General features: G+C 34.8%; 1 protein-coding gene and 1 long non-coding RNA gene across 2 annotated transcripts in view; both read left to right on the top strand.

The window, feature by feature from the left end:
- Positions 1 to 21,332, top strand: part of LOC145975100 (uncharacterized) — a 54,636-nt gene extending 33,304 nt beyond the window's left edge. The window contains exon 3 of the long non-coding RNA XR_014439885.1: positions 20,158 to 21,332. This is a non-coding gene — a long non-coding RNA (uncharacterized LOC145975100). The remainder of the gene's footprint in view (positions 1 to 20,157) is intronic.
- LOC145975095 (proprotein convertase subtilisin/kexin type 4-like) overlaps positions 1 to 27,306 on the top strand; it is a 205,024-nt gene that overhangs the window by 106,710 nt on the left and 71,008 nt on the right. The window lies entirely within an intron of this gene.

The raw sequence follows: 27,306 nt of genomic DNA, 5'->3' as shown, positions 1-27,306 counted from the left end.
GCCTGGAGCTCAATATCGCGGCCATGCAGCTTCGCGAAAGTAATCCCATGAGCAGCTGGTGTCCAACAGCTGCCCTTTATGAACACGGATATCAAATTGGAGTGTTCCCCCCCCTGTATCGGAAGCTACGGTTTTATGTGACGCTTCATTCATGAACCGTTCTCGCGAGATATTCTTGCTTTTCGATATTCGTGTCGTGAAACTTTTCTCTCGCCGGAAAGGAAATTTCAATTCAAACCACTGTATCGGACGCACACCCGGTGAAAAGACTATCGTGCCACAGATGCGTTGTCGCACCTGTGCGTAAAGTTTGCTTCTCTTTATTTTTATCAGAAGTGGAGCAAATCGAATATAATATTTAAATATTTAAAAATAATTGAAATACTTCAAAATCTTCTCCGAGAAATTTCGAATAAATTTCTCCGATAAATCGTATTCTAAACGCAAACAATTAGAGATTTCCTAATAAAAGCTCTAATTTGTCTCGCCTATCGCTTGAAGCATTATGTATCGTCACTCGTCGGAATGCATTAAATTGCATTCTGTCCCCTCTGTTATCTTGGACAGTTACGTCATGAATTAGAGGTTTCGATACGTCATGTCCGGCGGCGATATTACGAACCGCGTAATAGGAGTGGGTGCTGCAAATCAATCCCGCGTGATTTGTACATTTAACCCACGCCACTAACTTTTCTATCCATTTCGGCGTATCTCGCGAATCTCGACCCGCATTATCTCGCGGACGAATAATATAGGAGTGTAAAAAATATTCGGACAAAAACGCAATATCAATTTGATATACGCTTCATGATAACATAACGAAAGAGATTCTTTTTGCTAGATTTGTATATTTGAAATACCACGCGAGTTGCAACGAATCGGAAAAACAATCTACGGGAATAATTTTATATGCGGTTATGTTTAAAAATTGTTTCGTTTCCCGCGTTTTGTGTGATTAATCTTCTCACTATTAAATCCCGATGATATATTTTGCATATTTTTTTTCGCGTATAAAATTTCATTAAACTTTTAAAAGACTTTGGAAAATTGTTGACGCAACATTTACGAAGGTAGAATATTTTAATTAATATTACAGAAAGTCGACATATTTTTGTAATAAAATATCAACAAATTTGCACGCACGGATTAACTTCCACGGGTATCATTATTTAAATATTATATTTTGACGAAGCGGCGATCAAACCGCTCCTCTGAAGCGGTATGTTTGTCGCTGAAAAAATATTATATTCGAGAATATTAATTTTCGTCAGGAAATGCTCTCTAATACTTTGACTCCCTCTCTCTTTCTCCCTCTCATCCAACCGACCTGTACAGAACTCAGGCTTAAACGGACGATTCATCATTCTGATATTCCCGCGCTCCTTCGACCCGTGATTTATCGTTCCGCAAAGCGCGGGATGCACCTCTGCGAAGTTCTGAATTATTGTTGCCATGTCGGCGCATCGCGATGCATCGCCCTTTTTCTGAGATGCAACTTGCGACGGGAAACTCGAGCACCTGCAGAGCGAATAGCATTCAGCGTGAGTTTTTAATACTTTCCCGGTGTACGTTTCTGCGCTGTCATTTCCAATATATGTAGATTAAAAATTCAGTCTTCCCATCTACTCAATATTACATACACGCATGCATATGTATGCATTTATATTTATTTTGAAAAAGATTTATTAAGCCGCGGATATATTTGTAGATACGTTTCCCGGCGCTATTCGAGCGCGCGTTTGCGAGAGATATATTAAAAAGTTAAAATGTATGCATATACATGTTAAAAATTGAACAGTGATGCATGCAATCGTTTTCCAATGCTTTTGACTGCGATTCATCTAACGAGGCAGATATTCGCAGCATACGAACGTGCAATTTGCGACAATTATCTCCGGCAGCGAAGCGTTGAATATATTCGCGAATTACACCGCTTTTAAGCCGGTGTATTTAAAGTTATCTCTCTTTACCTCTCGTCGATCTGACCGGAGATTTTCACTGTGAATGTTTATATTATATCGATGCTAGATAAATGTCGAGAGAGAGAGAGAGAGACCCAGAGCAAGGTATAGCCGGCGGATGTATCTTCGTATGCTTTTAAGTGTCGAGACGGACGTGTTTAATGAGCGTTAACTCGCATCGCCGGTTTCTCACTGCCCCGTGATAATTTTCGAGCTTTACCCTAGTGAACCGCCGAGCTATCTATTAGCGTCCCGACTTAATTAATAATCTCGCCTTTCGTGGCACTCACGTTTCTTTCGTCACTCGTTATCGTTTTGTTGTCATCGTTTGTCAAACGGCATCGGGAAATACAATATTCGCAAGGGAAGGAAATTGTTTTGCGTCATTCGAAACTCCGTCGATTTCGCGAATAACACGCGCGTGTAGTATAATTGATCCATGCGTTTGCGTCGCAAAAAAAAAAATTTGCGCATCGTTATTCGCTCTCAATCGAAGCGTCGCGATGCTTTTGGAAAAGCAATTAAGCAGAAAGCGATTAATAATTGTTATTACAGGCGTCGTATGAAGTGTGCATCGACCCTACATTATAATAATTGCTTTGTACGGTGTCGCATTCGCAGGAATATTGAATTATATTATGCCGTTATTGCTCTGTATGTTTATGATGCAGATTCTCTCGACGGGTTAACGATCGCAAACTCGAGTTGCATTCCGCGCGATGCGATCTGACAATTTTCGAATCGCATCACGCCTAATTACTTCCCGGTTAAGTTTCACTGTCTCTCTGTAGCTTAAGTTAATTAATTATCTTGTTTGGCGCGTTTCCCTCGCGCGATGCCATCATCTCGTTTCGTGGCTTTAAATACCGCATGCGACTGGACTTTGCATAACCGTCTCGCATAATCGCTAGATAATGATTCATCGAGCGCGGTTAATTAAGCATTTCGGCTTGCCGTGGAATTAAGCGGCTACGAGTTAAGCATCGCCGCTTAACTCGATTTCGCGTGACGAATTATGCGTCAGCGTAGTTGCCATATCCTTTTAAGCCCCCCAGTCTTAGGGATATGTACGCTACGTCATTTCCCGTCTGAAATTTATATCTTTATTCATACAGATATACATAATATTGTTGATATTAAGTTTAAGTTTCTAGATAAACTTGCTAAATTATTTTTCTAGTTATCTGGTCAAAAGAACTGAGGAAGCTATAGTTTTCTGGCTCCTTTAGGAGGACGCAGACCTTCAATTATTGTTGTTCTTCTTGAGAGCAAAATCAAAGAGCGATCGCATGATCATATGGCTTCGATGGAATTTACTAGGTGCAGCTTTGAGATGCGGCCGTTTCTCTCTCCTGGATCGGTATAAATGATTTTCAATGCGGTACGTCAGTTCACGCCGTAAGGTTTTAGATCTAGCATATTGGAGCATCATTCGAGTTTAGATTCCATTACCCGTAGAATAAACGAAACGCGTATTTCGTTGTTGTAGAAAAATACGGTATGTAAACGGACCTAGTGTTTCTTCGCAACGTATAACGAATTGCACGTACCGAGGAGGAAACGAGGATTTAACCGCGAATGTAGTATTTATCGTTTAATTAAATCTCCCGGCTTAAACTAGTTTCCGTATCGCTTCATCTGCATCCAGAAGTTACATCCGAGACAAATTACGAACAAGAAAGGCGAACAGAAGGCTCTTTTTTATCATTCCTGCTTCAGTCATCTTTCTTCATCTATAGACTTTTTGTATTTTTTTTGCATAATCTTTTAGATAGATTTATGTCTTTTGTAAATTTTATTTATAAGTTTGCAACAAAAAAATTTTTAATGATTCTTAAAAGAGGATTTACATTATTATATAAATTTTTTATAAAAATATATATATAGATCTTAATAAACCATTAATCTTATAGTATATTAGTACTTTACTATGTGAATATTATAATTATTATATGTATATATAATTGCAATTTGGACTGTTTAGTATTCGCTAATGTAATCATCGTCCGTGAAATGAATTCTAAACCTAATCCTGTTTGTCCAGAAAATTAATTCTAACTCAGTTTTCAAGTTTGACAATCAAATCTGACAGTAGTACGTTTAGGTAACATCGATTAATAACGTCTCGCTATTGTGAGCATGGGATTGCGTAGTCAGCTGATTGGTGCAGTGTTGTAAAGCATACAATCTACTTTAACTTTCGATCGATTATTGATTTGTTTATCAAAACAACAGAGTATTGAACTGATGAAATTTATCAAAAGTACAATGTACAATGTTACCTAATCGAAAATTATAATTATGAATTATTTGACAACAATAATTTGATTTTTTGAAAATAAGGCAATCATTAATTAGAAGAATATTTATTATTTTAGTGATAAAATTATATCGAAATATTAAAATGTAAACATATTTTTAATATAACGAGAATATAATTTTAAATATTATATCTCTTTAGGGAAATATTTTCAAACGATGCATAAATATTATATTAAGATGCTAAGTCAAGATTACTTAAGAACTATAAGCTGTAATTTCACTAACGTATTAAGAAGAATGAACTCTTACTTCTGCTTTCTTCTTACAATTTTCTCATGATTTGTCATGAGAACCCGATCGAGTTCTTAGAGAGTACCTACAACGCAAAACATTCGAGGATTGAACAAGGTCTGAATGCTTGGAGTTGATATCGACAAAGCGATGTCTTTCATTGGAGCAATAAAAACTTCCAAACGAACGTACATGTGGCTTTCGATTTATCGGATTTCGATGGACACGATCGTTCCATTGTAACAATTGACGTTTCTCCTCAAATGACTCACTTACCTGCTCAGATTTCTTTACGCTTTAAGATAAAAGTTGTCCTGTCTTCATAAGAAACTGCTCATAATGTACAGTAATAGCGTATGTCCCTACGTTAAAGTTTTTCAATTTCATGTCACTTTTCATTCAAGTTTCACAAAATTCAACATGAACATCTTGATATATTTTCTCGCAAGATGCCTTTCAACTCTCTTCCTTTTCCGAGGGTGGCTTTTGACACGAAAAAATGGAGTGTAATAGGCTGGAAGGGTCGGATCACGAAAGTAGACGAGGTTCTCACGATGCTGTCCGATCGAGTCGCTCTTCCGAGAAAGGGAGGAAGCGACTAGTAAAGGATCAAGAAAATCTAAAATTGGCTGGTCCAGACACTACCATTCGCGTAGAGTTCCTCAGCCCCAAGTTTCGGTCGATATTTTCCGTGCTCAGCGAACCAATGCCTATTACTTGAATTGCAAATAATTCAATGTATTTCAACTCGAAAATCTGAAAAATTTATCTAACTCATTGCTTTAAACTAACATAAGAATTATCTCAATTTTTTATACTATATTTTATTTTTTAATATTAAAAATTTCGATTATTAAAAATTAATATTAAATATTGATTGTTTATTTAATATTAAAAATAGCTACACGTAATGAAAATCAATTAAAAATCGATACATATTAAGAAGTATATATATTTAACTGAGTGGATAAATTAATATTAATATATAATCTTAAAGCAACGATTGAAACCTGATATAACTAAATTATAAAATGGTTTCAAATTTCAAATATTTGTAAAAGAGCATTTCTTTTAAATTTGTAGTTAAAAAATATCAATTATATCAATATATTTTATTACATTTTATTATTTTTTATTGTTATATCATATATTTCATTTTCTACATATATTTATATTTTTAAAACAATAAGATATTTCTCAATCTATAAATAATAAATAAATAATTTAAACGACTAAGGAAATGTATACAAATAAAAATATCGGAAAAGGCTATGGAATGGTATTTCTCGTAAAGATATCCGACATATTTGCCACGCACATCTGTAACGCTTCGAGATTGGGGAAGCCGTTCCCTCCGTGAAATCGTTATAGAGAATTCTTTGTGTCTCTGTGTGTTTCCACCGATCGATATTCGCATCTCGTGCGAGACGACGCCTACGCCTCTCACTTGATAACACACGTGTACTTATGAAAAGGTAATTTCCTCTGCTCGTTAAATATTAATTTGATTTTATGCGCACGTGGCAGGTTCTATTTAGAGAAATACATAACAAGTATAAATAAAAAATATAATGGAAAATTAATCGCTCTCATCGATATTATCAATTGAATAATGCCACTTTAATCGTACGTTTTGTTTGCACGTGCGAAACCAGGCGTATAATGCTCGTGCGAAGATCACCTTTGCGTCGATTTAATTCAGATGAGACATTCTTGCAAGCGTAAACTAAAGCGCGGGATAATGATATTCGGGGCATTTTGATATTAGGGGGAACCAAAATTTCTACTTATTTACGCAGATATAATATAGCTCGGAAGGGAAAACGCACCCTCCATGGGAACATGTAAGCTGCGTGCCGGGTATATACACATGATCGGAATTGTATTAATGAAATTCATTACGATCAGTTATGTATCGTGTATGCCGATGTAAATTGAAGTTCATCATACGCGTTGTTTACTATGAAAGTGGCGTAAACCGCATTTCGAAATAACAAATTTAATTAGCAGCTAATAATAATTATAAAAGATTGTTATTGTGACAAAGTAAAATTAATTTACTATAAATTGATTATTAAAAATATAATAGGAATTATATATATTCATTTTAGAAGTAAAAAAGAAAAAATGCCTAAAAGAGCTTATATTTAAGGATTAAACTTGGTAAGTTGTAAATCTTTTACGATGTGCTAGAAAATGACTTAAGTTGATGAAAGCTCCGAAAAGAGGGGAAGAAAGAAAAAGTTATTACAGGAACATAAAGTTAGCTAACATGTGTTAAAATATTACAGCAAATATTAAGAAAGATTTTTTTTTTAATTTTTACCAACACCCTCATTTCACATACTTCTATCTTTTTAATGTACAAATATTCTCTCTCTGGCTTCGTTCCCGTGTGACACTCTAACTAGAATAACGTAGCATCTAAATCGCCAATCTTATCGCACTAAATGCATTTACGCTACTTACAGCCAAAGGCAAAGAGATGTTCTCCGTTGTTTTTCGATCGATACACAATGTTACTTAAGCACGCAACATTATTTAAGTAACGCTGTCGTGGGATGTTCCCTAAAGCGCTGTCTAAGTCTCTGCTATATAAAAGCCGCTTTCATACCTGTTATTTAAGATTATTCCCTGAGGTCTGCCCCACAATTTATGAAACTCATAATGGGCTCCCCTAGGCGTTACCTTCTGCTAACGTATAATGATTACGCTAGTGCCCGTGACGGCGAAATAGGAACTCGACGTTACATGTAACGACTTCCCCACCCTGTTAAATCCGACTGATGCGGTCGAACTTGTAAGACGAACCGTATTACGATTCGTACGACTTGGATCATTTATACGGTAGAAAATGATGTATGTGTAACACGAACCGAGATATAGACTTTTATTACAGATTTTTCTAGTTAAAAAAGCAATTTCAAACTCTGATGCAAAATTAAAATCAGTCATTTTTAAAGGCATCATATTTATTCGCACAACAAATTTTAGTACAATGCGAACACACAATCGTTTATATATACTATCAACAGGTTTCGAATCAATTTCTTCGCGCAATCAAGATGCTAAGATCGATTTCGAGCCAGATAGAAATCGATCGAGTCCGAACATTCCTTTATGCCATGATTAAGAGCACTTTGTATCTCGTAAAGCATCTCGTAAAACATTTCCCATCTTATCCGGATACTTCCTCCGTACTTTCCTTTGCCAGCTGCTGTATTTCCCGCACAAAGGAAGGCGCGTTTTGGATGAAGAGAAGTCTCGCAATCCTCATCGTTCGCGCTTGACGTATCGCCCCGACATTACCACTCTATTGCTCAATAATTCGCGAACGAGGGGCCATTGTTTCGGCCGCGAATTACCATCGAAATCGCGGTCGTTTCGCCCGATACCCATTGTGTACGCTTAAAAAAAAAATCGCGGTAGACGCGCATTATATATGTATGTATCGACGCGGACAAAGGGTCGAAATATTCCGGCGAAATTTGCATCGCCGCGCATTTGCTGCGCGCAAAGCTCGGCTAATCGACTCTTCATTCCCTCGATGTTCGATCCTTGTCGTATTGCAACTTTTGCTCGCAATCTTGCTGGAAATCCGAAATATATCGGCTTTGTAACAATATCGATATAGTATATGTGTACATCGCTTACGCGTTGCTTAGTATCGGCGCGCGGTAATTTACGGTCACAACGGTTACCGCCCGGCAGGCAAATCGAACCACAATCCCGCAACGCACCGCAAATTTACGCGTTACAAGTCCTCTATGCTCATACATCGACTATTACTAGAAATATCAATAGAGCGAATGGTCCTATCACATAGAATATTAGCTTAACTACGCGCTTTCGGAAATGTTTTGAGCGAGAAGATTAACATATATTCGATCAGGCATCTCGCAAAGTCCACAGTTTAACAGTGATATATATGCATGATTTGGAGAATTTAAATTTAATATGTTCGGAAGGATAATACATGTAAAATGTCAGGTAATATACATATGAAGTAGCTAAAAAAAATTTAATTAATTCAAAAGAGGTTTCTTCCACAATATTTTAATTTAAGACATTTTAATCGAGACGATTAAGAATACGATCATGAGAAATGATGGTATATAAAGCATTGAGAAAATTTTTAGATTATTTAAACATGTGTCACATTATATGTCATTGTAAAATTAAAATCGAAGACTCTAAGTAGATCCGTAAACCGTTTTACGGTTTTATGTGTCTTTTTTACGAGTCTCCTTAGATGAATTAGTAGGTCTCCTAAGGTGAAAATGTAAAAACCCTCGACATTTCGATGGAACCCGATAACCCACATCGGACGCATTAAATAACACAGCGTTTTAGCGCATCTCTGAGAAAAACGTTACGTGAAGTTGCTCGTCCGAATTTTTTGCCGGATGTCATTTAGGGATTGCGGAAGGGGGCAATCGGTTTGTGTTTCGCGACGCTCGACGCTGACATTATGGCTTTATTGCGCAATAATTTGCGGACAAAAGGCGTCCCTTTCGGTCCCAACAGGAAAATGTAGAGAGAGAAAGAGAGAGAGAAATAGAAAATGTCGCTTCCTTTTCATGAAATCTGTCCTCATGGAGAAGCACTCTTGGCTCAATTCATTAATGGTTGCATACATCGTCCAAGCGGAGAGCAATGTACGAGGCAACCCCGTAAAGTCGTCGAGAATAGCAAAGTGTCGCCTTTGGCTAGCCTCGGGGACGCCATTATCTCTCCTTCTCCTACGGTAATCCCTTGTCACGCTGTTAAACGTGCGGCGCAGTTTTGCCGCTTTCCCCATCATTTGTCTTGTTTCTTATTCTTCCTCGGTAAAATTGCCAACTGGTTTTGATACGAGAGTGTATTGCTTGAAAACACTCTATTTTATACATTGCTATATAGTTAATTTACCACAAAATATATGGCAGGGGAGAATATAATTGTAAAACGTGGAAAAATTATTTTCCTAATATATTATAATAATATAATCTTAATAACTATTTTCTCTACTTATAATTATTTATACTATAATTAACATACACATAGAAGAATTGCATTCCTTGAATATATAATCTATTTAGTGCGTAGGATCGATTATTCGTCCGTTGGCTCGCATATGCGTTCAGAAAACGGAGTAATAACAAACGCGCAACTATAGTGATCATTAATTCATAATAATAAACATCAATAATAATCACTACTCAATTGCAACATTGATTCTAGCAAAGCTAAAGGAACGACGTAATTAACGTTCGCATAATGGCATTGTACACAATTGAATTATGGAACAAATGGCAATAAAATAGTACATTAATAAACACGCATCTCGCTCATTCATTACATGCTACACGCTACATAATCTCATAAAATAATAGTGTTTACGAGTACATTGCCGTTGATTATACGTAATAACGCGCCGAAATTTTTTTATGCCTTTCTTTTCTTTTCTTTAATGATGCTTTGATTGCGTCATATTTCTAATGGAAAAAAACACTGAAAGATAATTTCTGATTAATTAAAAATATTTGATAATGATACGATTATTTTGTCGAAACGTTGATTATTAAAAACACTAATGACGATATCTAGTTCGATAATATTTATATCATTTGTCTATTATCACATTTTCACTCTTTTATATAAATATTGGATACATTGCAGATACAGTCGAGGGCTTAAATCGTAATTCAGAACATGTCCACGAATTGCAAGCATAAAAAGAACTTTAAAAGGGAAGGACTTTAAAACTCTATACATGTCGCACGCGAAGAAAGAGAGTGTTCATGATTGAATACGCTCGGAGCGCAAGGGTTAAAACGAATTCGCCGGTCCTTTCGCAGTTCTTTTCCAATATAAGGCGTTCCTTCGCAAAGAAAGAAAGCTCGAGGCCACTCCATTCACGTGCAGTACGTGTCATTAATACCGAGAGGCACGAAAAATCTCACTAGACTCCCTGGCGGCCAGACGAACGCTTCGTGAGGCGAATCTCGCGGCGAGGAAGAAGGTGTCGGGAAGCAACGCGTTTAGGGCGGAAAACTTAATTTGCGGAAACTTGAGACGCGCATCCCAGCGAGATACCTTTAATTCACTTTTACCTTTCTGCGGTATACTCGCCGCTTTGTCGGGGGCAAGACAGCTACGCGCCGGAACCATGATAAGAGTTGAAACAAAAGCGGAACATAGTTGTCTTTATTTCAAGCGCAACTGCATAACGCTTGCGCGAGAGCCGCAAATCTCTTGAGGGAGTGGAATTATTAATTGCGAATAGTTCGCCAGTTAAGCTCGAGTTGCTAGTCGTTGTGGTTGCGCGGACAGTCGCATAATATACGATTATTACACCTCGAACTTACCGTGCAAATTAACCATGTATGTAAATTAATTAATAAATCAAATCGATCAACTTACTAAATTTATCTGATTTTACATACATACAGCATAATTTTCTCATTTTTTATTTATATATTTTATTTACTATATAATTTTCTTATTTTTCATTTATTAAATCTTTTAGAAATAATTCTTAAATATATAATTTTTTATCATTTTTCTATTAAATTATATTTGTAATTAAAGATCTATTAAATTATATTTGTAATTATATTTGTAATTATATTACAAAAATTAAATTAGTTTACTACTTTAAAATTAAATTATTTACTACTTGTCTAATGAACAGAATAATAATTGGAATAAACATTAATTATTCTTTTTTCAAAGAAATCTCCGGCAGAGGTAAAAACAATAGAAATATCATTTGTAGTTTCGTACAATTTCTATCGAGAATTCTTATACGGAATCTCGCGATTACATCGAAGTTGTGACTGTCGACTTGCGTCGAAGCGCGACTTCGTCAACTTCCGATGTAGTCGCGTGTGACAGTCCATAGATACGGTAGAGAATCAAGTTTGCGAGGAGCGTATCTATACAATCTCGCATCTACGGAAGCTAACTTTGCGCACAAAATGTGAATACCGACAGCGAGCTGAAAATGGATATGCGTTCCACGTAGAAAATGTAAGTACTTGGATAGATAGGTAAACTCTGGCAAGTTTGCAATGAGGTAGGTAGCCGATTTCCGCTGTTCCGGAAGTCACCGCCATGATCGTATATTGAGCAAGAACGTGTACACATCGCCAATAACAAGCCTCGAGCTAAGAAAAGGATGGATTTGCGATTTCTGCTCCCCGTCCTTCGTAAATAAAGTTTCGCGATATTTCTTAACATTTTATGTATAATTTTTCAATTATTAATATATCCCTTCCTCGTATTTTGTTGGATATAAATGCGAAATTTTTGTTATGAGAGAAATTCGATTTAAAGTAACAATAAAGAGTTCCAACGAGCAGGGGATAATCCCGAAAGTACGGGATAAAAGCGACAAACTAATTGTGAAAGATTTCCCCGAGACTTTCTAAGCGGATAATCGACTATATTTTGTGCAATACAGCGGATGTACAGATTCGATTTGAGATTCAAAGAGACAGAAATATATCAATAGTACATATATAAACACACGTATACACTCTTTATCAATTTTATGTACAAATTGTGATATTTCGAGTAACTTGAAAAATAACCATTTTTATCGGTATATTTACTTGGGAACAAGTGATTAAATCTATCGGGATTCGAAAATGCATTACTTTTAGATTTGATAAAATAATTTTTGCTTTGAGAAAACGCGAGATACTTAATAATAAAATGTGATTCTATTTCTAATCTTATAAATAATTCTTTGTATTTGAATGTATATGCGTATTCTTTCTCGCTAATATTTTTGTATCTCGACAGAGCTATTGCATTGCGACGGATTAATTGCCTTTTCATCCCCAATAATACGATCATCGTATAACGCGATATTAAAGATGTCATTCAAACTGAGGGATCGTCGACATTCATTGTTCTTTCGAGGAGCTCATTGGGAGCACGTACTTGGACCAAATTAATGTCGGCTTCTCCAGTATTTCATGTCGACTTGTACCTAGCGATTAATTCCCGCAAACTTCAGTATTTCTCAAATTAATTCAGAATATCTCACACAAATATTTTAAAAGCTAATTCTTCGAAATTTGAAGCAATAAATTAATTTGAAAATTAAGCTAAGTGTATCCTACTAAAAATAATTTCTAAAAACTAAATCTGAAAAATGAAAGCAAAATTTCTTTATAAAAATCAGAATATTTTTAACATTTATATATTTTCTCATTTGATTCTTGAATTTAATTATAAATAATGCGATAAAATATGAATATAATAATATATTCTTCACATAAGAATTTGTTTTTGTTTGCCTAGAAGAGCATGTTTTTGCGAACATAAAATCAAAGATCTCATTTGCTGCATTTGTCGCGAAACTTTTAATCGAAGTCCAACAGGTTATAGCGGATAGAGATACTCGGCAATTACGAACCGATAGTCTGAACTCCCGCTCGTAATTGCGTCTGACATTTGGTACATTCGCTCTACTTACTACCAAAGTTTCAGCGACACGGACATTCAGTATGTCGTTGTCACAAACAAATTGACGCGTATAACAATCAAAATGAAAAATCGCTCATACACAAATATAGATTAGATTATTATTAATTTATTTATTTGGATGTATTTATTTATCTAAAGTTGGATTAATATAATCATTTATTATATTTATTTAATTTATTTACTTGCATAATGACAACTCTAATTAACACATACACACAATTTATTTTTATACATAAAAAAAAATTCGATATTTAAAATATTACAAAATATGTGAATTTGTATATCTTTTTATATATCTCTTATAAATAAATTATATAGAATTTTACTGCGTCTCGGTACTATGCGTCGAAACATTTGGTATATCAATCAGGCTATGGGAATTTAGGAAATTGAATTAAGAATCGCAATTAAACTAATTAAATTCAACACAAAAATGTGTTGAATTTAAAAGAATTGACTCGTAGATTTATTAGAATTTTACGGATATATTTTTAATAGCATCATTAATGTTGGGATGGGGAAAAACCTTTAGAGAATTTTTTACAAAGCGAGCTGAGATGCGCGCGATTAAATTGCATCAACATTAATTATATTCTGTCAATATATATATGTATAGAAGCTTTTAGTATTATTGAACGTGTTCATATTATCGAGATATCGACCGCGCCGTTATACAACGTGCTCATTAAATATCAAACTTTAGCAGCGAAATCATCCTCCTGATCTAATTCGAAACGGACTCTTTCTTCATCTAGTGCTTATTGAGCGCTCATTACGGAGATAATGCGATATTAAAAACCGGGTCTTATGAGACACCCCGTATACCATCGTAGCTTCCAATGCGCTCATAACGCGGTCGATATTATAAAACGTCGCGCGGCAAAGCTAATGAGCTATCGCGGCAATTTGCCTACATTATTTAAAACGAAATTGCAAGATATCGTCCAAACCGCAGGAAGAATTTTACTTTTACGTTAGAGAACGTTGCCAAGGGGAGCTACGATGCAAAATCTTTTTACATTATATTTCGTATTACGTATTGAAATGAAATATCGAATCTTTTTACGTAGATTTTAATTAATCATATATTTGTCGTTGCAATATTTCCTGAAAGCGCGTTATATGAACACCTTCCAAGTTTACTTTGTCCATTCTATGAAGAGACAAGCAAAGGGTGACAAAATATGACATATCGCGGACCACAAGATGCAATGCTACTTGAATGAAAAATTGCTCGTCGTCGTCATAAATCATCAGACGCGTCAAAGTTTAACTTGTTATAGAAACTTAGATACTCTATTTGATATCTTAGTATGATTAAATATGGATAATGGCACATAATTATGCATGCTAAGCTCAGTAAATGACTTATATGGTTTAATAGATATTATACATAGCATTTTTGTTCCAAGATAGTTTGACATTATTTTAAAATATAGCTACGAACGAAATTAGGGAAAAACTGAATACGATAAAGTAAAAATGATTTCTACTTTTTCTGTTATATAAAACATCTGCTCCGAGAAGAAGTCAGAATTATGAATTAAAAAATATTTGTCCTAACACAAGTCGCTGTTTCTCGAAGAAAATTTAAATTAAATATACCAGCATCTCCCCCAGAGATACCATCAACAAGCTTTGAGATGCTGTTAATTTGATAAGAGAGTCATAATAAAATGGAAAAAGTTGCGGCCGTGATAAAGTTTTGAACTATCAAAGTAAAGTTTTCAAAGAACTTCTTGGATGATCTTACAAATTAGCACATTAATGTGTGCGAGGATTTTTTTAATGAGTATGAAAAAATTTTTGATCTTTTTTATTACCTTTTCTCTTCCTTTTCTTTTTTTCTTAATTTGTTTTAATTTAATGCTTCCACATTCGCGTCTTGAATAATATAAGGAAATATTATATAATATAACAATTTTTTATGTAAAAAGATACGACAATCATGGTATAGTAAATGCTACATATATGTGTGTAACATATATATTTTATTATTTATTGATATTTATTATATATGCTAATAATACAAATAATATAATAAATATCAATAAATAATAAAATATATATGTTACACACATATATGTAGCATTTACTATACCAAGATTGTCGTATCTTTTTACATAAAAAATTGTTATATTATATAATATTTCCTTATATTATTCAAGACGCGAATGTGGAAGCATTAAATTAAAACAAATTAAGAAAAAAAGAAAAGGAATTATATTGGGGGAAATTTAATCGAAAAAAGGGACAATTATTCCAATTGAATCATCTCATTTAGACAAATTTTTGGGATAAAAGCAACTTTCTCAAAGCTCCTTATGACAATTTTCTTGCTTACTCTCATAATCCCAATCTTTTATATTATGACTGTGAGTTTTAAAGAAGGATGATTGATTTTAAGATTAACCTAGCGGAATTCATTAGATTTATCCATAAATTAGAGCACACGTTAACAAAGGGAGAAAAGGTCCCTAAAGAAATATATCCCTGATAGAGAAAAAACGTAAAATATGCACAAAAATACTCGTTAAAATATGAAACGTCATAATTATTACATATAAAATAACAATAATTAATGATGAATATGCGAAACGTAAAATATAAAACATAGCTTATAGCAACATAAATGTTTAATTGTAAATATAAATTATAAAACGGATTTTTTGTGTGGCTTCTGCTGACACAGTTAGGAAACATAAAATATGGAAAAATATCATTTATTAAAGCAACGAAATGTACAAAAATGTAATAAAACATTATAAAAACTTTCGAACGTGAGCTGTAGCTTTCGAGTGACATATCTCCTCGACCGGGCAATTTTATCATTGTCTAGGGAGTCCAAATTATCTAAGGAGTAGAAACATGATATAAAGTTCTACAATTAAGAGTTATAATTAAAGAGCTAAGTTTGTAATTCTCATTCGCAGAAATCAGATGAAGTATTTGGAGAGAACTTGATATTTCGCCACCGTTTACTTTAATTATCGTGACGTTATAAATTCGAATCGAACTATATCATACTCGAAAGTAATTATCGATGGATCAATTATCGGCTTACAATTAGTTAAAAATTGAGCACTTTATTGGTAGGAGAACGCTCTACTTGCTATAAATGCATTGTTTTAGAAAAGAATTTTAAAAATAAATGGTAATCGAAGACTTGAAAGAGAAATGCTAGAAACAGAAAAAAGGAGTATAATTAATAAATTTAATAGAAGAAAATAACTAATAGCTGAAAAAAATATGTAAAAAAGAGAGAGAGTGATGTTATTTCTCTCGTTATTTCAGATCTTGTCTGAATTTCTTCTCGCAAGAAGATATAAATTTTATCGTTAAATGACATAAATGAGCAACCATATACCCATTCGCACAAATTGCAAAAGCGATTCAGTTTTCTGAGCTTTCCCCCGTTTGGCGAAATTAACGGAAGGGCGAAATAAGGAAGCACAGGGATGGAAAAAAAGGTCGGAAAGACACCCTTCGTATTTTTATTACTGTCGGACCCTTGTCATTGTTACGGGTTGTGCGATATCCACACCCCAGTATTCATCCCAACTGCAAATTTGCGCTGTGACGTATTGTAACGGGTGGTATAAGAACAATGGAGGTACGCCAAATGGAAGCAAGCATCCGACGAAGGTTGTGTTGGCGGGGTCGGCTTTTACTTCTGCACGGCTTGTAACACAACCGCGCGACGATTGTTGCACGTGTGTATCCGCCATGTGTCACCTCTCCCTTTGTCAGAGAGATCGCGTTTAATTTTCGCGCAATTCGATACGCCGCTTCGTAAATGTAATGCGACACAGTGTGATAGCATATTACGATTTAATGCATGGCGCAGCACGATATGACGCTGTCGAATCGCCAATATTGAAATACAAAGAAATGAATAATTTTATTTAATAATTTTTGTAATTGTTAAAATTTGTTTAATATAGTTTTTATTTATTTCTAATTTACGAGATTCGTTAAATTTGTAAATAACGTGCATTTTATAAATCTCTTTAGATTGCAATTCTGTATATCTGGAAAATTACGGAGTGAAATTAAAAACTCTGTAAATTAGTATGTTTACAGTTATATCGCATATTTATGTATCGCATACACAGGACGCGTTCTTTGACATATCAAGTGCATTAATGCAACATGTTCTTCAAACAAAATATCTAGAATTAAATTATCGAAATACTCAAATATTAATCGCGCGTTATATTAAATTATACCGTTAAAAGCGCTGTGAAAGAAATAAATAATTAGTAATTCAGAGAAATCAATATAGAGTTTATACATTTATAGGGACAGGTTGACGCGATCTCTTGTGAATAACGCGGCCTCTGCGGTGCGTCGCTTACGTTGCAGTAACAAAATTTCGACGTTGGCGTTATTACTTTCGGTTAGGCGGGTAATATAGCGTCGTGACTGCGCGCGAAATGGGAGTCCCATGTCAAAGTTTGTTTGAGTTGGAATCCCGTGAAATTTCGTGGGCCAAAATTAACGGAACGGATCCTGGGGTATCATTTTGTGAAGGCCCAGTTCGTGATTTTACCAACAAAAGCTTCTATAGTTACATTTTCAATTATTAAAAAAATGCAATCTATTATTTTATTAAATCATCTATCATAGATATAATAAATATGACACATTAAATTTTTTTTCTTGAAATCCTTTAATATATATCATATATTATACTTCATATACGATATTTTGCGACAAACCATATCGTGTAATATTGTAAAATTAAAAAATATAATAAATATATAAATATCTTATAGCAAAGTAATATATTTTAATATTTAATAAAGAAAAGAATATTAGAATAATTTATTCAAAATATTGTTTATAATAAACGAAACATAATCTTATCTACTATTATTTCGATCAACATAGCTTTTAATTAATATTACGTATGGAACAATAAATAAAATGAAATTATTACAATAAAATCTTTTATAATAGAAAGGCATGAGAAAAAATCGTCGACATTACATTTAATTATTAATTTAATGCAAAATTAATTTTCCTCTTAATAATTTTAACTTTGTTCTTTTGTTACTTAACAGAATTGATCTGATTTATTATTTATTGATATGATTATTATTTAGAAATTTTGTGGTCATCACACGTTATTCATAGTCATCGCAAATAGTAGACGACGCAGGTAATTTTATTTAACAAATAAACTGACAATCTGATTATGAGTTCGATTAAATCAACGAATTACATCTGCGTCCATGTAATTCACGGCGACGCACGCGGCGTTTTCAATTTCACCCCCCTTTCGCAAGGGACGATTATCGCTTACGCCTGTCCTGAATCGGAGATTTTGTTTATCTTTGAACGATATTATTTGTTTAGCCATGCGATTGCGGCTAATTATTCGTGGGTGCATTACATTATCGCGTCCGGACGCTAATCGAAGCGACGCCGGGACACAAAGATCGGCTTGACTCGCCCGTACATGTGCATCATCGTCGTTATGGAAATGAATCGCGACTAATCACAACCATTGCCAATGGCTGCGACATCGACGACTGTTAATCAGTCAAACGCGAGCGCCGAACAGTTTGTGCACGACGCTAATGAGAACGTAATAACTCGTACGCAAATCCCAAAATTATCTATTCCATAAATTGTCGCGCGTGAGTTTCTACTTATCTGTCATGCTGCTCCGCTAATTATTTATTAATTCGAGCGCAATTGCTTAATACCATTTCGAAGTCAGTCTATGGGAAATATGATCATGATGTTTATTCTTCCAAATCGACGTGCATGATTATTTAATACCGATTTATATGCAGAGCAAATTTATTTGTACCATTCTGCTTTCGAGCAAAATATTATATTATGAATTACATTACGAATTAAATCGCAAACAAGTTTGTTTGTGTTGTGCGATTGATTGATATCGCGACTCTTAACTAGAAATGTACACAATAATTTTGTATAATATATAATCAACATAATAATGAAAACAGCTTCATTCAATAACAGCATATTCATTATTTGATATTTTATTGCAACTTTTTATTTCATGATATGAATCATTGCAGAGCAACATATTTGTTAATAAAAGTCTTTGAACAGCGCGAATACATTACATTAATATCACAGCGTTGAAAAATAACCCAAAGCATGAAATTAAAAATAATGTTTCACATCTCGTATTGACAAATATAAGTAGAGGACTAAATATATGTATATGAAATACGCGTAAAATATATTCAATGGAGATCGCCCTTTTCAAACGCGATGCGAATAAAATCGGTGGAGGTCTTTCCGTTCCCATAAATATTCAAAGCAGGATAATATTTGCCCGAGCACGTTTAATGTAAAGTGCAGGTAAACATGCAGCTTCTGTAAAACAATAACGTTTAGTTGTGAACCGTCAGTGCACTATCATTGCGAGGGGAAATTCAGGTCTCTCTTTAAAAAAAATATAAAAATGTGGAAGTGGGGAAAATGATATCGGCATATTTAAAAAAACGCGCATTTTAAAAGATATTTATCTCGAGAATCGAAGTGAGAAATGCAGAGTGTTTTGGCTTTTACAGTCATTAAAAAGTTTCTGTTGAATATTCAATGAGCATGTATTACGCAACGCCGCATCACACAACATTGTTGCAACTGATGTAATAATTGAATACATAAAAAGTTTAAAAATTAAAGTGCAAAAAGGATATTAGTGTGTTTAAGTAAAATTTGTCGGTTTTTGTTATGAACAAATATCGCGGCAAATTAATTGTCACCAAAAATACATTGTGACAATCTAATATGTAAAATAAGATTCTCTTTTTGCAAAAGAGAGGAGAATGTTCTGAAAATATCAATTCATCGCGATAGATTTCCGATAATATCGAAAAAAATTTTAATTGATACCAGATAAGATATTGCGATTAAGTCAATTAGTTTTATAAAAATTTGAATATTTAAGAATTTTTTTTAAATGTTATCACACATTTAAAATAGTATGCAATAATGATGCATTAATCACACGAGCCTTCACTATCAAAGTACATGATTATAACAGATTAATAATTTTTTTTTCAATTTAATCATATTTTATTAAAATAATGTGCCAAAAATTGTTATCGAATATACATTTTTATGTCTTGCGGCAATCGATATATTTAAGATTTTATTTTCTTTTATGTTGCAGGTGGGTTTCAAATCTTATGGTAATGCGAGGAATACATTACGATTGACCCGCATTCTAAAGAAGTAAATGGGGTAAAAGGTAGTCAAACTTGTCTTTTACGTTGCTAGTATTCGACTTACATAGTTGAACTTCGCAGATGAAGTTTTCGCAATGACTTCCGAATCTTCAATGAAAAAAACGAAGCTATTAAAAATGTGGAATGATTTATTTAATTCCATGGAAATTAAATAAAAAACTGTAAATAAATATAAAGTGGTTTCTCCAACATTTTGATATAAAACGATATCTCATTTAATGTTTGATAATTTTTATCGAAAAGAGAAATGATTTACAAAAATAATTTTTAAGCGACAAGCAAAAAAAATGGCTAAGTTATTTATAGAAATCACTTAAGGCTTATTATCGACACACTTAATGAAAAGTTAATTATCGCACGTAATCAAAAACGGTCATTTTTTTTATCTTGTATGGTAATTTTGGCTATTACGCGCAGAGTTGAATTTTAACGTGCATTTTCATTATAGTTCAAGCAGACTTTGTGTAATGCCACCAATTCCGGGTACGTGCTCAAAATTGTAAACTGCAATTTGCTATCCGAAATGTAAGCCACACCAAGTGTAACTAACCAAGCTTATCAGAAACACGTATCCATTTTACGCAACACATATCAATTCTATTTTGTATACTAAATAATAATTTAGCAAATCTTTTTAGCATGATATATTATTATTAACGCATTTATTACGAAAAAAAACACAAAACTTTTATCTTTTTATTTATACAAGAGTAATCTTTTTAAATATTTAAATGTACGTATTGTGTGTTATTTACGATACCACTTTATGAAGGATCGTTGCAAGAGTATCGCTAAATGTGTATATCAAATAAAAAAAAGATGCAATGAAAAAGCTGAAGCTGTTTAGAAAGTCGACGTTGCCAGAAGTGTACCTTCCCACATCCATTGGTTTTACAAAAAATTTTCTCTTTCCCTGGAATAGAAATTGCGCGATGCATTCTTGCTTACGCACACACCACCATTTATAAAATTGTATTAAGACAGCTATATAATAGCATCGCAAATAAATGGCGATTTCTAACAATACCGCGGTCGTTCTTGGGGCGTGAACGAAGCCGCATGAGGGTGGTTATTTCGACCTGCTACTAGAAACTCTGTCTCTTCTCTCGAGGTAATGCGTTTAGTGGCAAATGCAATGAAGCTTGTTATCACGAAGTGGCTAAACACACTGCACGCTGCAGTCTTTCGTGCTATATGCCATGCTATATTTATATTGTTTTAATTATTTTTTTAATTATACGCTACATTTATATTATTTTTACTCAATTTAAAATTCTCTTAAGATGCATCTTTAATGAACGAGAGGTACAAAGTCCTATTATCTACTTGCCACTTTAAAATTTAACACGTGGAACTTTTCCTTCGAAAGTATTTTCCTTCGAAAAGGAACTGCACCCCGTGTGTTAAAGAAGACCGTAAATAGAAGCAATCGCGGGTGTGTCTATCCGCATTACTCAAAGCGAATACTATACTTTATCAAAGCAATGGACATTGAAAAATCGCGCGTTTCGTATCGCCATCTTAGCGATGCCGTGTTTAAAGTGTAAATAGATCATTGGGGTGCGTAGAGGGACAAGGAAAGCAAATGCCGACGTTGAAGAATATCGCGGGGAAACGACGATTGCCGGCTCGCGCCCTCCGGCATTACACCCTCGCACTCGTAAATCCTAGGCCGGTTTTACAGCCGCGTGTTTACGGTGTTCGGCACGAACAATGAGCCGACGACGTAGGCGACGACGACGTTCGTTCGCGGCGCGGTGGCAGCAAAGCGCCGCGCTTTGCACGGCTCCATAAAGCATTGTCAGCGGCAAGATCCCCGGTCTTGACTAAAGTGAATATGTCGCTGACAAGGATGTACGGTCGTTTTATAGTCGATGAAGGCGAGGAACGGGATCCACCACATGCTAGTCACGGACTCCACGTAGCTCGCTCGATTTTTCATCGCGGGCTGCACTTGAATTATAGTTGCTTACCGACTTGTCGCAGTCAGCTTGTTTACCCTCGCTGGCCTCGCGCGCGGCGCGAGACGCGGATTAAAAAATAAATGCGAACGTTAACCGAAATAAAGCCTGGAAGAGCGAAGAAATATTAGCGGGTAGGTACAACGAAAAAAGATATTTTTTTATAAATTCTTACGCACACAGAGTGGAGTAACATGCTCCAAGCCCTCTGTTGATTACGACGATTTCTTTTTTTACCTTTCCCGCTTTTATCGCTTCTTTTATTCATATCCATGAATTAACAGCGCGTGCTATTCCAGAGAGGTAGGTTTCTTGTAAATTTTCGATGAACCGCATCTAAGCTCAGGCAGTTTCCGAGGGATTTCGATGCTGTACACCAGACTGCATTTTTCATGCGCTCTGGATGTAGGTGCGGGAGCCATGCGTCGGGGTTGACAAGTGGTTCTTGCGCGTTGTCTGTCACGTGGAGGTGTGTCCGGGACGACACTAGTCGTTCTAAGAGAAAGGGACGACACTTTACAAGGAAACGGCCACCGCACCCGGTAAAGGAAAGACACTTTGCTCGTCTAGTCTCAGTCAAGTGTGACAAGGGCCGTGTCAAACGTCCTTCTTCTCAATTCCGTCTACGTCGAAGCGAGCGATGAACGTTGTTCCTCGCTTAAGAGTCGACAGAAATTTTATTCAATTTACCGCTCGACACATCTTCGCTTTTAGCTCGTCAACGTGTATTTTTTTAACGATAACGTGCATTATTCGACAAGCGCGACGAACTTTTTATTTTGTCGATGATCGATTTTTTTACCAAGTTAAGGTCCTTTATTGCGTTTTTTATTGTAAAAGCGAGAACATAATAATACGAGAACTTACGAGAGCATCCAACAGTGAATTTTTCAGTTAGTTTCAACTTTAATACAGATTTGGACATTATTTTCTGCAGAAGTTTAATTTCAGACCTCCAGTTGCCAAGCTCTTTAATTTTGTAACAATCGCCGATTGCGAAAATTTTTGCGTACTTACCAAGGACAATCTATATATCACGAATACGCCCACCGACAGACCTTTATTCCCTATAGAAATAATGTTACTTCGCTTGCAAAAAATTGCGAGAGCGCGTCCGTAGCATTTAACATTTATTCGCACGCATATCCGAGCAGATGTGAATCTCAACGGAATATTAATACGATGCACTTTGGATTGACGCACTTTTCATTGCGTAGCACATTTGAAACATGTCGAAAGATTTTTGCCTAAATCTACATCTAAATTCAACGCACATTTTTTTCTGCGTTTTAATGCTTGTAAAATATTAAATTGGCTATCAGTTACTATAGAATCATGCGAAACATCTACAATCCGTTAAAAGCAAACGGATTAAAGAACAAATTCCGCGATAAATCGACGCGACTAACATTCGCATTGTGTTCGATTCGCGTCGCTGCAATTATCGCGAATTTCATATAATCTCGGATAATCGCGTATCGATAACTTGGACTCCATTGCGAGCATTTGCGCGCGTTTCACACATAGCATAGATAGTTGACCAGTGTTTTAACGCAGGTGAAACGACATCGGATATGCATGTGCCAGCCGAGCGATGTTGCAACGGTCACGATCTCGGAAATCGCTTACCTTGCGCACGTGAATTCGGTTTCGCGTGTCGCTCGACACACAGTTATGCATGTAGTTGACTCGCTCGACATATTTTCAGGGGAAAAAAGTAAAAAAAAGAAGACATAAAGAGAGAGAGAGGAGAAAAATGACCAGTCGATTTGTTACCATTCGCGCGAGTCGAAATCCCGTTTCATTCAATTGGCACTGGCGAGCGAGCTGAATCTGATGGAACGTCCGCGGGAATGAAATCTGATTCTACGTGAGCGACATTTTTGCGAACCAGGCAAATGACGCGCGACGCGAATATCTACACAATCTCGTTCCGGCAGATTTAAGATTGATTTTAAATGCGCCAATGAATCTCTCGTTGATAGGACGTGCACGACTCTTGGGACACTCGGCGTAACAACTTTAAGTTCCGATCTGCCGCTTGTATAACTGCGGATGTAGAATTTGCAATTTAAATGCACGTATCTTGTCGCATCTCTCTCGCACACCATCGTTACATAAATCATTTATTATGTCAACCGTACATATAACTGAAAGTTATGTTATCGTTTGCATCTCTGTCAAACTAACTTCTTCGCTTTAAATGCTTCAAAAATGATTATTTTTAACTGCTAAGGGAAATATTTAAATCATAGTTGCTGACTTGTACATGATAAATATATTCCGTTTATTTCTCTTTTTCTTTTAAGAGAAAGAGAGGAAAGAAATGTTCTGTCTTCCTGTCTTCTTATTCGTATCCTATCGTTCTCTCAGTCTCTCGTTTTGTGCCCATTTCTTCGAGGACGGTAGCAATCCTTATCAACTCTTCCACAGCGTCGGCGAGAATGATAACCGAGATCGACTTTTTAATTACCTATCTTCGCGTTCCACTTTCGTACTTTTAGTAGAATTTCCTTCTCACAGTGCAGTTGGGCTCTCATTGTCGACGACAATAAATCTCACGGTTGTCACGGCATAGAATTTTTTGGGCGATCCTGAAAATCTCATTACTCCATCTCTTTTGTTCCGATCCGCGTTCAATCGAGTTATTCTCGATTCTGAGGAACTATAGTAGATAAGTAAATCTGACAAATATATTTTATATAGGAAAATATTTTTGCCTCTCCTTTTTCGATAATATCATGTAATATCATAAGAAATAATATAATAAAATATGATTAGAAAGTTATTTAAAATGACATATATTATAAAATTATAATAAAACAATTATTTGTATGTCTTTATTTCTCATTTATTACAGTGAAAATCAGAAATCTGCTCATAAATATAATTAAGAAATAAAAATTGAAGGAAAATTCATCATTCATTATGAAAATGAGAGTAACAAAAGCCGAAATGAAAGTAAGTGTTGATACAAATGATAAGAAAATTATTCTTCGCAGCAGAATTAATTCATGTATCAAAACCTATATCGCGCGACGATAATTGCGATTTACCGCGAATACGAGCGATAATATCGAATGCCATTAGTTCCAGTGCAAAATGCATTCGCGTTAATCGATGAAAAAGGTCGGCAGCGACCGTTGTACGATAGTCGCTAATGTTATCACTTTACTGGATAAACGATAGATTGTTAACAAACGTGCTAGTCCAATATTATTTTCTCAGAATTCATCGGTACTTCATTTGCATGTTATATGAAATTCTCGCTATTTCGCAATTAATTCTTCATATAAAAAGGCGGCTCTCGTACATTTTTCTTTACCATGACACGAAATTATTCCGATGAAGTAATTTTTTTTCTAAATTACGACATGTACAAGGATATATGATTTATTTCTAATATTGTAATCCAGGGAAAATTATAAATACATGCACAATTAAGATAAATTTTTTAATCTAGCAACAAGATAATGCATTGTTGCAAAAAATACAGGTAGAAAGGTAGAAAAATATTTATCGATCCCTCTAATCGCGTCGGCAAGAAAATAATATGGCACATGCATGAAACTACAGGAACTCGCATACCGCGGAAATGATATGCGGATGCCACTTTTTTCCACCTGCGACACTTTCTACGATATCACGAGAAATATCGGGTGAACCATAATCGATTTTATATTAACGCCACGTTCCAGATCTTAGCCTCTCTTGTGCACAATCTACATAATTTCCGAAATATAATAGCTTTTGCGCGAAACAAGCACGCGCGTTTTATGCAAATTGTAAAGACACTTCAGTTTTTGGCCCTTATTTAAAGAAATATGCATAATTTAATAGTAATATCCAATTACACATATGACAAACACACGCACGTACAATAAATTGCAAACTAAGTTACTGTGAAATTGAGCAGTTAGAATTAGCATTTCGATAGTTTTATGATTTTATTAAACTAAATTAATTACACAATTCTCTCTCAATGTGAATTTATCTAATTAAATTCCTCAAACTTATTATTTACGTCGACATACAAAATTTAGACCCGAAGACCGTTATATAATATCCTATATTACGATATCAAATCTCAATATTAGCAGATTTATTTCGTAACTTTTACAATTATAATGCATTTTTTTATATAGTTACGAATTCTATAACGCACGTATTGTTTTATTCGTCAGAAATATTACAGAATAAGCCAGATGACTCATTTGCCACGTAAAACAAGCTTTCGTGAAAAAGATCGTTTTGCTAGCATACTGATCTTTTAGCGACGTGATCGTGCAAGAAGGACATTACGCCGCGGCGCATTTATCCCATCCCCCTGCTTTCCCATACCTGCCGAGGAAAATTATTCTAAGTGCTGACCTAAGTGTTTTGCTTAAGTGAATCACTTGGACCTATAAACATGCCGTGAACGATGAAAAATCCCGTACAGGATATTATGCAAATTGTGTGTCTACGTGGAAGAAGCGTTGTGTCGTTAAGTTCAAGTATGACGCTCGACATCGATTTAAAATCGATTATGAAATTCGCTAGATGACGAAAAAAAAAATATCGGAAAAAGTATGTATATCATTTTTAATAAAATACTTCTCTGTGTGCGAGATCTTGATTAGATATGAAAACTAAAAGTGCAGCTTTATACTGATGACGAGAACTTTTGGCAAATAGTTTCTCATCGCATCATTCTTCTCTTTAAATTTTACTTATTAATTTTAAATAAATTATACCGAATATTAATAGAAAATGGTTTTGATCAATCTATTTATACTATTTTATTACTTGTGATTGCACATGAGGTTTCATATCTCATTTAATTTTATAATAATTTCCTGTGATTATTTTAAAAAGAAATAGCAGACTTAAGAATATAAATTGTACAATTTAATTCAACATGATGCTTTTATTATATGAGAGTTTTCATTGAGAATATTTCCCCTTTCATAATCCCCTTATCATTAAATATATAGATTATAACAAGGACTAATATGTTCAGCAGTAATACATCTATAAATTAAATTGATAGAATGCGAATAAAATTATTTTTTTTGCTGAGTTTAAACTCTTATGGAAAGTTGCTTCTGATACATTTATATTCACGTCTTA

Source organism: Camponotus vicinus, unplaced genomic scaffold (assembly GCF_025532165.1).
Source record: "Camponotus vicinus isolate PSW18456_S1 unplaced genomic scaffold, iyCamVici1.0 SCAF_7, whole genome shotgun sequence".
NCBI lineage: Eukaryota > Metazoa > Arthropoda > Insecta > Hymenoptera > Formicidae > Camponotus > Camponotus vicinus.
The sequence above is the reverse complement of the archived record's forward strand: the minus strand, read 5'-3'. Positions and strand labels throughout refer to the sequence as shown.